The sequence below is a fragment of the Macaca fascicularis genome, chromosome 14 (assembly GCF_037993035.2).
Source record: "Macaca fascicularis isolate 582-1 chromosome 14, T2T-MFA8v1.1".
Taxonomy (NCBI): Eukaryota; Metazoa; Chordata; class Mammalia; order Primates; family Cercopithecidae; genus Macaca; species Macaca fascicularis.
The window spans coordinates 75637147-75649795 of NC_088388.1; the positions used below are offsets into that span (position 1 = coordinate 75637147).

Below are 12649 nucleotides of genomic sequence, written 5' to 3' on the forward strand. Positions count from 1 at the left end.
TCAACTCCAGTTCTGCTGTTTAAGAGCTGCTTGGTTTCTGGAAAGTTACTTACTTCACTGAGCCCTGGTTTCCTCTTTTGGGAAAGGGATTATAGTATCTGCCTCAACAGGTTCTTGTGAGGATTCTAAGAGGAACTGGTAGGGCTGATACTCAGCTGGCATGCAAAGATTCTAACTTACTGCTTGGTAAATAGCCATGACGCCGAGCCCTTGAGTGCCCCTGCCATGCAACCCAGCATCCCCCGACCTTCCCACCATGATTCAGCAACCAAGGGGTTAACATCTAGCCCCTTGGAAGGTCCTCAAGATCCTGGCAACCCTTCTGATTGGTTGCTGCCCATAGTGAACTAAATGGGTGCCAGTAAATGCTCTGCAAACTACAAAGTGCTGGCTAACTCCAGATCCACACTTCCAGCTCCAGTTTATCACCTGGAGCCTCTTCACCCAACTCTTGGCCCTTCCACCTGCATACCTCATGCAAATGGCACTCTCACAACTCCCAAACTGAACTGAGTTTCTCCGGTTAAACTCATCCTAGGGACTGCCTCCACCTCTGCCTGGTTGCTCCAGGCCGACAAGCCTGGGAGACCCCCTCCTTACCCAGTCTCTATCTGGCAGTCCTGTTTCCTCTATGTCCCCCAGCTCTGTCCCTCCTTCCTGCCCCCACCCACCTGGTGCCTTCATCATTTCTGTGCTAAATCACAATGACCACCTTCCCACTGGCCTCTGGACTCCAATGTGTCCTTCCACATCATTCTCACACTGCAGACAGAATCAGCTTCTAAAAGTGGGGTCTCTCATTGAACCCTCAGTGAAATGTCAGCCACCATTGACATCCCTCAGTAATGATCGTTGGAGGTTTGGTTCTTGGGGAAGGAGACTCTGAGACGAAGATTCGCTTGCAGGAGGTTTACTGAGGGAGTACGTTCAAGGTCAACACCTGGCAGGGAGTGATTGAAGCAGAATTGGCCAGAGGGATAAACCGGGTTGTGATGCAGACCCCACAAAGGCCTCGGCCAGCCCCTCAGGGAGCTGTGGAGCTGGAAAGACTCTTTGTAGTTGTCCCAAGTGGGGGAAAGGGGCCTGGGCTTTTATACCCCCATGCGAACCAGTCTCTGGATGCAGGCTGGCCCTGGAGGCACCATGGCATTAGGTGAGCAGGCAATGGCAGTGGTGGGAGGAGTCTCACCTGCAAGCTGCCTGCTGTCAGCACTCTCAGCAGCTGAGGGGTGGGGGTAGGAGGCACAGGCATTGGCAGCCATCGCAGTGCCTGCTACAAAGATGTCTTGGGTCAAGTAGATCCTCAGGAATGTTTGTCGCATGATGAAAAGAATAACTCCCCATTGCCTTCAAGACACATTTTGAATGTCTGGTGTAGCATACAGGCTCTTCATGATCTGCCCCAAACATCCTCCCCATTCCGCCTTCCTCTCGCCCTCTCCCCACTCGCACCATATTGTGCTTCTTGCAGTTTCCCAAACTTAACATGCTATTTCCCACCTCTCTGCTTTTGCACGTGTTATTTCATCTGCCTGGACTGCTTTAAATGGAAAAAAAGAAATCCTATTCTCTTCTTCCAGCCAATTCCTACTCCTTCATCAGGACTCCAGCTAAGCTCTGCCTCCCCTGGGAAACCTTCTATTAATTCCTCCAAGTCTGGTGCCCCCACCTCACACAGAGCACAGCCATTGGGTGCTGATCTGCCCCCAGGCTCCTCCAGGCTCAGATTCACAGGGCCTGATTACTCCATTACTTAGGATGCATTTGTGCTGGAAGAAGTCTTGGGGGATGGCGAGGGAGAAGAAATGGCAAGTGTGAAGCCTGGAAGCATGGAAGTACCCAGTATGTCGGAGAAGGCTGAGCAGCGTCTCACACTGTTCAACACAACGGTTGTCGCCGTCCTTTCCCCACTCATTCCCATCTTCACCATCATCATTGTTGTGATCAAGGCCACACTTTCTGAGTGCCGACTACATACCAGGATCTGTGCCAAGTGTTTTGGAGACACTTCCCTTTAATCCTTATTTTATCCTCACTATTAATAACCTTCAAAAGTAGGCACTATTATTATCACTGTTTTACAGATACAGAAACCGAGGTTCAAGCAGGTTAAGAGCTCTGCTCGAGGTCACACAGCTGGTTTATGATCTGTGTGACCCAAGGACACTCTCTGTTCACCACTCCAGCAGGGAGCTGGGCCACACTGATCTCATCCCTTTCCAAGCCCCCTGCCCCATCACTGTCTGCCCGTCTAAGGAAACTCCTTTCCTAAATGAAAGGACATGCCACTGAGAAGATGTGGGGTGGGCCCAGCTGGGGCAGCCAAGAGACCTGGGAGGGGTTAGGGAGAACATTCTGACCACATTTGCCCTTCTAGATCCAACCAAGACAGGGTTTGATTCAGCTCCAGCTACTGCATGTTGCTGGGAGATCTTGTCCCCTCTTCATGTCTGCAAAGAGGGAATCTGAAGTCCCAAAACGGAAGGGCCCCATCCAAGGTCACACTGACCATCAGGGAGTCAACTGAAGCTACAGCTTAGACTCTGGGCTCCCAGACCAGGGCCTCGCCCACTGCCAGCCTAACTGCAGCCAAGGCTACTTCTGAGGGATAATTTGAGGGTGCCAGGAAGTGTTCCTCCTCCCCACACAAGGGTGTGCCTCCCCAGGCTGCTGGTGACACCTGGAATCCCTCCAGAGGGCCCAGGTCATGAGCCCTGGGTTCAGGCCCACCATCTCCTCTCCACCCTCCCGGGACCCTCCTGCCCGGGCTTCCTTGCCTTAGGAAATGCACAAGCAGCCAGAGGCTGGCTCTGAGGAGGCTGTGGAAGGAGGCTGGTTCTGAAGCAGCTTGGAAGGAGGCTGCCCCTAAACCTGACCATGCCAGGAACAGAGAGACAAACCAGAGGCAGCAGAGCCCAATAAGACCTGTAGCCAGATTGGTTTTAATCAGGCTCCACGCATACTAATTGTGTGACCTTTGGGAAGGTCTAATTGCTGTGGGCCTCAGTTTTCTCAGTTACAACATGGGGACGAGAGTTACTATCTGGCAGGGCTGTTGTGGGGACTCCGTGAAGTAGATATTGCTGGTATTTGATGAGGTAGGGGGCTGGGCGCCCAGAAGGGGCTATCGGTGGCAGCTGGGATTATTATTGAGTCTGGAGTCGGACAGAGCTACTGGACTTTATGCCTGTCCAGTCCTTGCTGGACCACACTGGTTCCTTCATGATCCTGCAGTCTGGCATGAGGCCTGGCCAGGGTGCCCAGTACCTAAGGTCTGTTGAATTGTATGGAGTTCTGTGGCAGCAGAACTGACCCCAGTGGTTGGGTGATGTAGGAAGAAAGATACAGTGTAAGGTACCTGAAGGTAGAAGGAAGCCGTGGAGATGTGGGGAGTTCTCTGGAAGTTTACAAGCAGAAGCTGGGTGGATACTGGGCAATGATGCCATCACCGAGAGTCACGTAGATTCACTGAATTTATGTGCCTGGGGAGAATGTCTAAGTTGGAAGGCCTCTCACAGGCCCTCAAGTCTACCCCCTCAACACATACATGGGGAGACAGGCCCAAAAAGGGAACAGAATTACCTAAGGTGAGTCAATGCCAGATCCAGGACGAGGAGCAGGGCTCCTGTCTCTGCAGAGAGAGGACTGGTGCTATTACAACCATTTTATAAAAGGGAAGACTGAGGTCTGGGGAGAGGTAGAAACTTTCTGAGGTTACCAAGAGAGTGCGCGAGAGACCAGAATCTATGTCTCTGGCTTCAGGGCTCCCCCATGGCTGCCTGGCTGGAGTAGGACCAGAAGCCTGATCCCACCCCCAGCAAGGCTGGAATGAATCCTTCCTGGGCCCTTCCTGGGGCCATTGAGCAGTGTCTCCTGGCTGGAAAAGATACCAAAGCACGCACTAGCTCTGAAGTCTGTTTCGTCTGCGAAAACACCAGGTCCTGGAGGAGAGGCCTGCCAGGCGCTGACGACCCACCCACTGTGCATCTGAGGAGGAACCTGGGCTCAGAAAGGGGAGTGGTGGCTGCTCCAAGATCCCATGGCCACGCTGGCCAGGCCAGGCCTGGACCCCAAGGCTAGACTCTCTCAGGAGAGGGACAGAAACAGACAGACCGAGACAGAGATGCCAGCTCAGACGGGAGAATGTGCTCCCCCGGCAAAGTCAGAGCAGTAGGGAGGAAACTTCTGCAACCACTTGGCAAATGCAGGCAGCTCCTGGCAGCCCTAGCTCTCCACAGTCAGGAGCCTTTGAGCACTGGGAGAGAAACAGCTTGGATTTGTTGCGTTCTGTGAGATCCCCACCGTTCTCTCAGGGGATCCTCCCACCACCAGCCTCTACCTTCCCAGTCACTGCACTCAGTGACAGCAGCAAACACCTCTAACTCCACACAGCCTTCCTGCCTTTGCACAAGCGGCTCTCTCTGCCTGGAATGCTGCCCCTCCCTTGTCCCCCTAACTCTTCCTTGCCTTGTACTTCTCAGCTGATGCTTCTCTGAGGCTTCCCAGGTCCCCTAGCCAGCCCGGCCTACTCCCTGAAGCAGATCAGATGCCATCTGCCCTGGCTTCCCCAGTCAGAGTGCCTCCTTCCCTCTGTCACAGTGCAGGTCACACCCGCAGTCACTGTCTGCCTCTGGCACCAGAGGGGAAGCCTCTATCAAGCAGGGTTGGGCTCTAACCTGAGGCAACATCCCCAGTTGCAGAAAAGGGCTGACCACAGAGGATCCACAATTTCCACCCTCTCTCCCTCCCTCTCTCCCTTCCTTCCTTCCTGCCGCAAATACCGACTGAACTCCTGCTGTGTGCCAGGCACTGTTCTAGGTGCAGGAGCTACAGCAATCAACAACACAAAGCAGTGAACAAAGTCCCTGCTCCATGACCGCCACTCTAGGAGGGGATGAGGAAGCAGACAACAGTGACAATACAATCAATAATCCAGAGAAGTATGAGTGGTGACAGGTGCTATCAGAAAGTAAAACCACATTTATTGAACTCAGAACTGCAGACAGGGAAACCAGGGGTGCAGACAGGTACAGTGGGCAGGAAGTAGGAGCAAGGTAAATTTCAGACCCTCTGGGCTCCTCTGTTATCTTCCCTCTCAAGGGCTGCCAGGCGCTGGGGGAGGCAGGCATGTGGGAAGGAAGCCTTGGGGCCCCCCTGGAAGTGCCAGACGTCTCTCCCACCCACAGACATACTTCCTGGCTCTCCAGGAATTTGATTCAGCAACAGTAACTTAGCAGTTCCTTGTGAAAGTCACAAGAACTCCCTTGAGAGTTCCAGGGGTGGAGATGGCCTCTCACTGAGCCTGCCAACAGCCTGGCGAGGTGGGCATGATTAGCCTCCCATCAAAGGAGGGCCCAGGGTCACACGGTTGGTCGCTGGTCCGGCTGAGATTTGAGCCTAGGTCAGGTGACTGCTGGGCCCATGGGCCTCCCACCACCCCCCATAGCCTCCCAAAGCCTTGGAGGGCAAGCAAGTGGTCCAGCTATGGCCAGAGCCTGGACACCAAGGACCTAAGCCCAGCACAGGTGAACTGAATGGGAGTCCCTCAACTCCTCTGGGCCTCAGTTTCTCTCCGAGGGTAGCTATGAGCATCAGATAAAATGCAGCGTGCACGCACTGTGGAAAATGCCCCAACGCACCTGTCAGCCCCTGCACCTGAGGCTCCTCCCCTCCTGCCCTCTGTGCCTGGCCAAGTTGGTCAGCCGTTCACAGCAGGTGTGCTGCTGAGCATGGGCAGAGGCAAAGCAGCTTTGAACTCTGCTCACCTCACAGCCTGGCACACAGAAAGCTGTGAACTCTGCTCACCTCCAAGGACAGGGGTGGGGCTGAGGGCAGGATTGCTCTTCTGGGGAAAGAGGAGGGCAGGATCGAGGGTCAGGTGTCCTGGGTCCATGCTGAGGCAGGATGACTCAGTAACATTCCCACTCCCCTCCCCTGAGACAGCCAGCCACTATTCCTAGGCCTGGAGGGGAGGCAAAGCCAGCATTTGCTGAGGGCCTACTATGTGCCCATGCTTCGTAGGGTGTTGTTGAGTCTACCGTGTGACACACCGAGAGTTAAGTCACTAGCTCGATGTTGCATGAGTGTATTCATTTGCTAGGGCTGCCATAACAAAGTACCAGAGACTGAGTGGCTTAAACACCAGACACGTGTTTCCTCGCAGTGCCAGAGGCTGGAAGTCGGAGATGGACGTGTCAGCAGGGCTGGCTTCTGGAGGCCTTTGTCCTTGGCTATAGATGACCATCTCCATACTCACAGGGTGTTCTCCCTCTACATGTATCTGCATCCAGATTTCTTCTCCTTATCAGGACAATGGTCATACTGGATTAGGGCCCATCCAGCTGACCTCATCTTCACTAAATTACCTTCATCCTGAGCCTCTATGTAAGTGAAGCAATTCAGAGCACAGGCTGTGAAACCAGAGGGCCTGGATTCGAGTGTCAGCTCCACCACTTACTGGCTCTATGAACTGAGAAGTTGCTGAATAGCTCCATGCCTCAGTTTCCCTCTCTGTAAAATGGGGATGATAACAGTAGTGTCTTCCAGATAGAATTGTGAGGATTAAATGAGTTAAGATAAGAATCTGATCTTGCCCATTGTGAGCTTCAGCTAAGTTGTTAACTTTAAGTTTTATTTACTGGGGCCACTCCTACACATGCCAACAGCACAAAAACTGTGTGTCACATCTCTGCCTCTCTCTCACTGTGTGGGCTTGGACAACCAGTTTCCCTCTCTGAGCTTCAGCCTGTAAAATGGGGGTAGGAGCCCCACCTCCCAGGGTCACTTTGAGCATCAGATGTGACCACAGCATAAACACTGGTAAATTCTCTAAGAATGTTTCATCCCTGTAGTGACACCAGAAATGAAAATGAAAGCATGCCGACAAAGTATCCTTTTTCCTTTCTGCTACAGGGCCTGTCCTGCAGCTCCAAAATGAGGACTTAGAGCGGGCTAGGGTGGGAGGGAGGATCTCAGCTTAGCCATGGGTGGTTCACTGACCCTGGCCGCTTACCAGGGGCTTAAGCATCCCTCCTTTGCAAAATCGTTCTGGAATGTCTGCTCTGAGAGCACAAAGCTGGTGAACTTTCTTCACCCCTGGCAGGACACCTGGCTCTGGTCAGGTGGTGGCCTTAGGCACACACACTTACACAACTGTGCACGGCCTGGCCCTGCCCTTTTACCCCATCTTCTCTCTCCTGCCCTCACCTCCCTCCTCCTGCCCTCACCTCCCTCCTCCTGCCCCTTCCATTCTCTGCTTTCTGTGTGTCCAAACTAGACCACCCCACTTCCTCCCTTCAAGGCCTGGTTTTGAGGACAGACCCAGCTCCCAGGTCTGTCACTGGAGACACCTAGGATTTCAGTCTTTGGGGAGAAGGGGAGGGGCATTCTGAGTAGTGGAGACAGCCAAAGCTAAAGCTTACAGGATGGAAAGTGCTGCCGTGTTTGGGGCCTGTCACCTAGTACGGGTGACCATTGGCTGTGCCTGGGAGGGGGCAGATGTGTGGTGGGCAGTGAGGCTGGATGGGCATATGGGACCTCACCTTGTGGTCCACAAGGACATGGAGAGGTGGAGGCTGGAAGGGGCTGGGTCAAAGCCCTTTTGGGCAGCATTCTTCATGGAACCAGGGCTCCCTTGAAGGGTCCAGCATGGCCCAACACAGTATGGCACAGAGGACCTACCAGCAGAGGCAGAGGACAGGCAGTGTGGAGGGTGCTCAGGGACTCTCAGGCCCAAAAGCCTGAGGTGCAACTCTGTCGTGCCACTCACAAGCCATACAACCTTAGTCAAAGCATTGTCCCTCTCTGAACCTCAGTTTCTCCATCTATAAAATCAGACTAGTAATTGCACCCACCTTGTTGTAAACACTCACCAAGGTGGCAGTTGTGACATTTTGCACAGTGCCTGGCCCACAGCAGGAGCTCTGTAAATATTAACCCCTTCCCCATCACCCTCCAGTCTCAGCCCTGAGGGCAGCTATGTGAACTGATTCACCCCTGCTATTCACCAAGGTTCACTGAACACCTGTCTCCATAATTCTTGTTATAAGAGATCGTTATAAATAAACACTTACTAAGCAACTACTATGCATCCAGAATCACATGAACCACTTTACATAAATGATTTCATTAAATCCTTTCTACTACCTTGCAGGGTAACAATTTTCTTCATTTTACAGAAAAGGAAATAATCTTTAAAGGACTCACCAGGAAGTGGCAAAGCCAAGATTTAAACCCTGTGAGAGGTCACAGCTGGAGATACAGATTTGCAGTTTTTCTGCATCAGGAAACAACTGAATGTGGGGGAGGGGGGAGTGGTCCCAGAAAACTTCCCATTGTAAACCGTTAGTGGGATGTGAAATCAATTTACAGGGACATGACCACCATTGCTATTCCTAATGGAATAGAATGCAGTAGAAAGGAAAATACCAGTCCGTATTCCATGCAGCAAGGGTGAGTACTGTCTGCCAAGCTTGTGTTTCATACACACACACACACACACACACACACACACACACACACATACACATATATATTTCCCCAGTTGTGTGATAACATGCGTATCTTACTATGGACTAACTTTTTTAAAAAAATCTGAAAATCTCTTAATGGAACTTGTTTGCTTAAGGCCAGGACTGATTCTAATGTGCTCTGAAGTAACCTTCTGTGGGGTAACATTCTAAAGTTCTGTTTGTCTTGGGACAGAAGGTAATAAATTGAGCACATAGCCCTTTGCACACAGTAACGTAATCACACAACAACCCAAGCGTGATAACAAAGTTCCCCGGAGTTCACTGGCCCTCCGAACGCTTGACCTAGTCAAGAGCCTTCTGGGTCATGGTGATATCTTCCCCTACAGGGGGGCAAAGGACTTTGTCAGCTGAAATCACCCTGCAAATACTTGTTATTAATAAGATGTTTCTACTCAGGTCAGTTGGTGGCAAAAAATAGGACTGGAATCCTGTGTGCTGCCCTGACCTCCAGTCGGGGGCTCTGTGCCTGGTGTAGTGCTAAGACACAGGGAGATGATGAGCGAGGGAGAAACAGTAGGGTCTGCATGATTGGCAAGGGCTGATAGGCCAAAGGGAGGGAGAGAGACCAACAGAGGACAGACAAGCCGGGAAGGGGATGAGTCCGCAGGCCTGTGTGGGGACGGTGGGGAAGGCAAGAGAGAATTGCCAGGCCTCTGGGAGACCAACAGGCTAACAGGAGGACACAAGGGTCCCCAGTGCTTGCCCTCCCTCCCTGGGTCCCCCCCCACCAGGACTCCCTCAGATGAGCACCTGACAATGAAGACACCATCTGTGGCTCCCATGCATGTGGCACCAAAGCCTGTCACCTCAGCCTACCCACGAGACTCCACGTCCCGAGAATTGCTCCCCTTCTTTCAGACCTATCCTTCCCTGGGCACCTGTACCCAGCCACGCTGAACCACTTTTCGCTCCACAACCTCCAGTGTGGTCTTTGTTCATGCTTCTCCTTCTGCCTAGAAGGGCCCTCACTTCTTCACTAAGCCCACACTCCCAGCCCTCTGTGCCCAGCAGGACTCTCTCAGCCAGGCCCTCCCTCAGGACACTTTGCCTGATGGCTCTGGCCAGCACCGCGACCCTCTCTGCTCCGAATGTTCTGCACAGATTTCTAGTGGGCACCCAAAACTCTTCAGGACCTAAGGTATATCTGTGTCAGTGTGCCCACCCCAACTGTAGGCTCCTGGAGCCCAGCGCAAGATTCAACATGTGTCAGAGGTTCAGCAGGTAAACATTTGTTGGATGGATGGATGGATGGATGGATGGATAGAGAGTAAAGACAGTAGGACACACGGATGGAAGGATAGGATGGGTGAGAGGGAATACATAGTGATGTGTGCCATGTAGAGAAGTAAACAGAGCTCTTGACTGGGAATCTGGCTTTCCTGCTCATTAGCTCTGTGACCTTGGACAAGTCACTCTCTCTCTCTGCACCTCAGTCTCCCACCTGCAAAATGAGAAACGTGTTGAGGTTAAATGCCTGATATCCGATCCCCAAGGCCCTCCAGCTCCCATGTTGATTTCATGGTGCCTGGAGCATCACATCCTGTCAGAACATGCAAGTCAGCTTAGCTCCTGGATGCAGGGATGGGGCAGAGGTTTCAGGCTCAGAGGAAACCTGGAAGCAAAGCTGGGGAAGGGCAGTGCCTCTAGTGTAGACCTGGCCTTCTGGAACTAGACCAGCTCTGGCAGCTGCTCAGGAGACAATTTGTTCCTGGCCTCCTTGCACCACCACCAAACTAGGAAATTTGGAGGGAAGGCTTGGCAGATTTCACCTAACAGCCTACTGCCTCTTTATAGGTTACAGTCTCCTGCCCAGAAAGTGGACCAGAGATCCACACGTGGCTCCAACTGAGGGAGCCTCCCTCTCTACTGTGTCCCCTCCCCCAACCAAAGGCCAAAGCCACCTTCCATTTTTTTCTCTTTGTGCCTTCCAAGACCCCCACATCTCACACTGTGCTCTCCTGGGCTCTACGCGCTAGCTTCTGCCTCAGTTTCCCTGTCCAGGTTCTTTTGTTGTTGTTCAGGTTTTTTTATTGTGGTAACATGTAACATAAAATTTGCTGTCTTAGCTATTTTAAGGGTACCGTTCAGTGGTATTAAATACATTCATAATGTTATGCAACCACCAACACCATCCAGCTCCAAAATTATTTTCATCTTGTAAAACTGAAACACTTTACCCATTAAGTGTATGTCTATTAGATCTAGTCGGTTTATTCCTTACTTATCTTTTGTCCAGTCATTCTATCCATTATTGAGAGTGGGGTATTGAAATCTCCAACTATTATTATAGAACTGTTTATTTCTCCCTTCAATTCCGTCAGTTTTTTGCTTATATTTTGATGGTCTGTTACTAGGCACATAAATGCTGATAATACCTTCTTGCGATATTGAAACATCTGTTTTTTTTCCTGAGACAGGGTCTCATTCTGTCACCCAGGCTGGAGTGCAGTGGTGCAATCTTGGTTCACTGTAACCTCCATTTCTGGGGCTCGAGCGATCTTCCGGCCTCAGCCTCTGGAGTAGCTGGGATTACAGGCATGAGCAACCATGCCGGCTTATTTTTGCATTTTTTGTAGAGACAGGATTTTGCCATGTTGCCCAGGCTGGTCTTGAACTCCTGAACTCAAAGCAATGCACCTGTCTTGGCCTCCCAAAGTGTTGGGATTACAGGCATGAGCCACTGCACCCAGTTGAACCTCTTATATAATATCCTTCTTTGTCTTTTATAAACTTTGTGTAAAGACTATTTTGTCTGATATTAATATAGCCAACCCTGCTCTCTTTTGGTTACTATTTAGTTGAAATACATTTTTCCATCCTTTCACTTTCAATCTATTTGTGTTTTCACAAGTATCTAAAGGGAGTCTCTTGTAGAGAGCAGACAGTTGAATCATGCATTTTTATCCATTCTGCCAATCTCTGTCTTGATTGGAAAGTTTAGTTCATTTACAATTAAAGTAATTACTGATAAGGAGGGATTTGCTTCTATTATTTGCTATTTGTCTTCTACATGCCTTATAGAGGATTTTTATTTGTTGGTTGTTTGTTTGTTTTGTTTTTTGTTTTTTGAGATGGAGTTTTGCTCTTGTCACCCAGGCTGGTGTGCAATGGCGCAATCTTGGCTCACTGCTTCCTCCCCCTCCTGGGTTTATGCGATTCTCCTGCCTCAGCCTCCCTAGTAGCTGGGATTATAGGTGCCCACCACCATGCCTGGCTAATTTCTGTATTTTTAGTAGAGAGGGGGTTTCACCATGTTGGCCAGGCTGGTTTCAAATTCCTGGTCTTAGGTGATCTACCTGCTCAGCCTCCTGAAGTGCTGGGATTACAAGCATGAGCCACTGTGCCTGGTCAATAGAGGTTTTGTACATTTCCTACAACACTGTCCTCTTCTGTGTTTAGTTTTTTTTTTGTAATAAGACATTTCAATTCTTTTCTCATTTCCTTCTGTGTATATTCTATAGCTTTTTTCTTATTATTAACATGGGGATTATATTTAACATCCTAAAGTTATAACACTCTAATTTAAATCTATACCAACTTAACTTCAATAACCTACACAAACTCTGTTTATTTTGTTTTATTTTATTTTTTAGAGACAGGATCTCACTATGTTGACCAGGCTGGTATTTAAATCCTGGCTTCAAGTGATCCTCCCATCTCGGCCTCCCAAAGTGCTGGGATTAGAGGCATGAGCTACCGTGCCCAGCCCATAAATTCTGTTTCTTTAACATATTCCATCTCCAGGCCTTTTGGTGGTGGTTTTCACAGAATTATATCTTTATTCATTGTGTGCCCAAAACCACAAACTAATAATTATTTTAAATAATTAGCCTCTTAAATTATGTAGAAAACAAAAACTGGAGTTACAAACCATTGTTACAATACTAGCTTTGTAATTGCCCACATATTTATCTTTATTGAGACCTTCATTTCTTCAAATGTCTTTGAGTCCCTGTCTAGTGTCCTTTATTTCACCTGCAGGACTCCCTTGCGTATTTATTGCAGAGCAGGTCTAATGGTAAACTCTTTCAGCTTTTGTTTATCTGGGAATGTCTTAATTTAAAGGATGGTTTTGCCAAATATAGGATTCTTGATTGACAGTTTTTTTCTGTTTCTTT

General features: G+C 50.1%; 1 pseudogene; it reads right to left on the reverse strand.

Annotated features, from left to right (window-relative positions):
- Positions 1-12649, reverse strand: part of LOC102133840 (guanylate cyclase D-like) — a 94676-nt pseudogene that overhangs the window by 74797 nt on the left and 7230 nt on the right.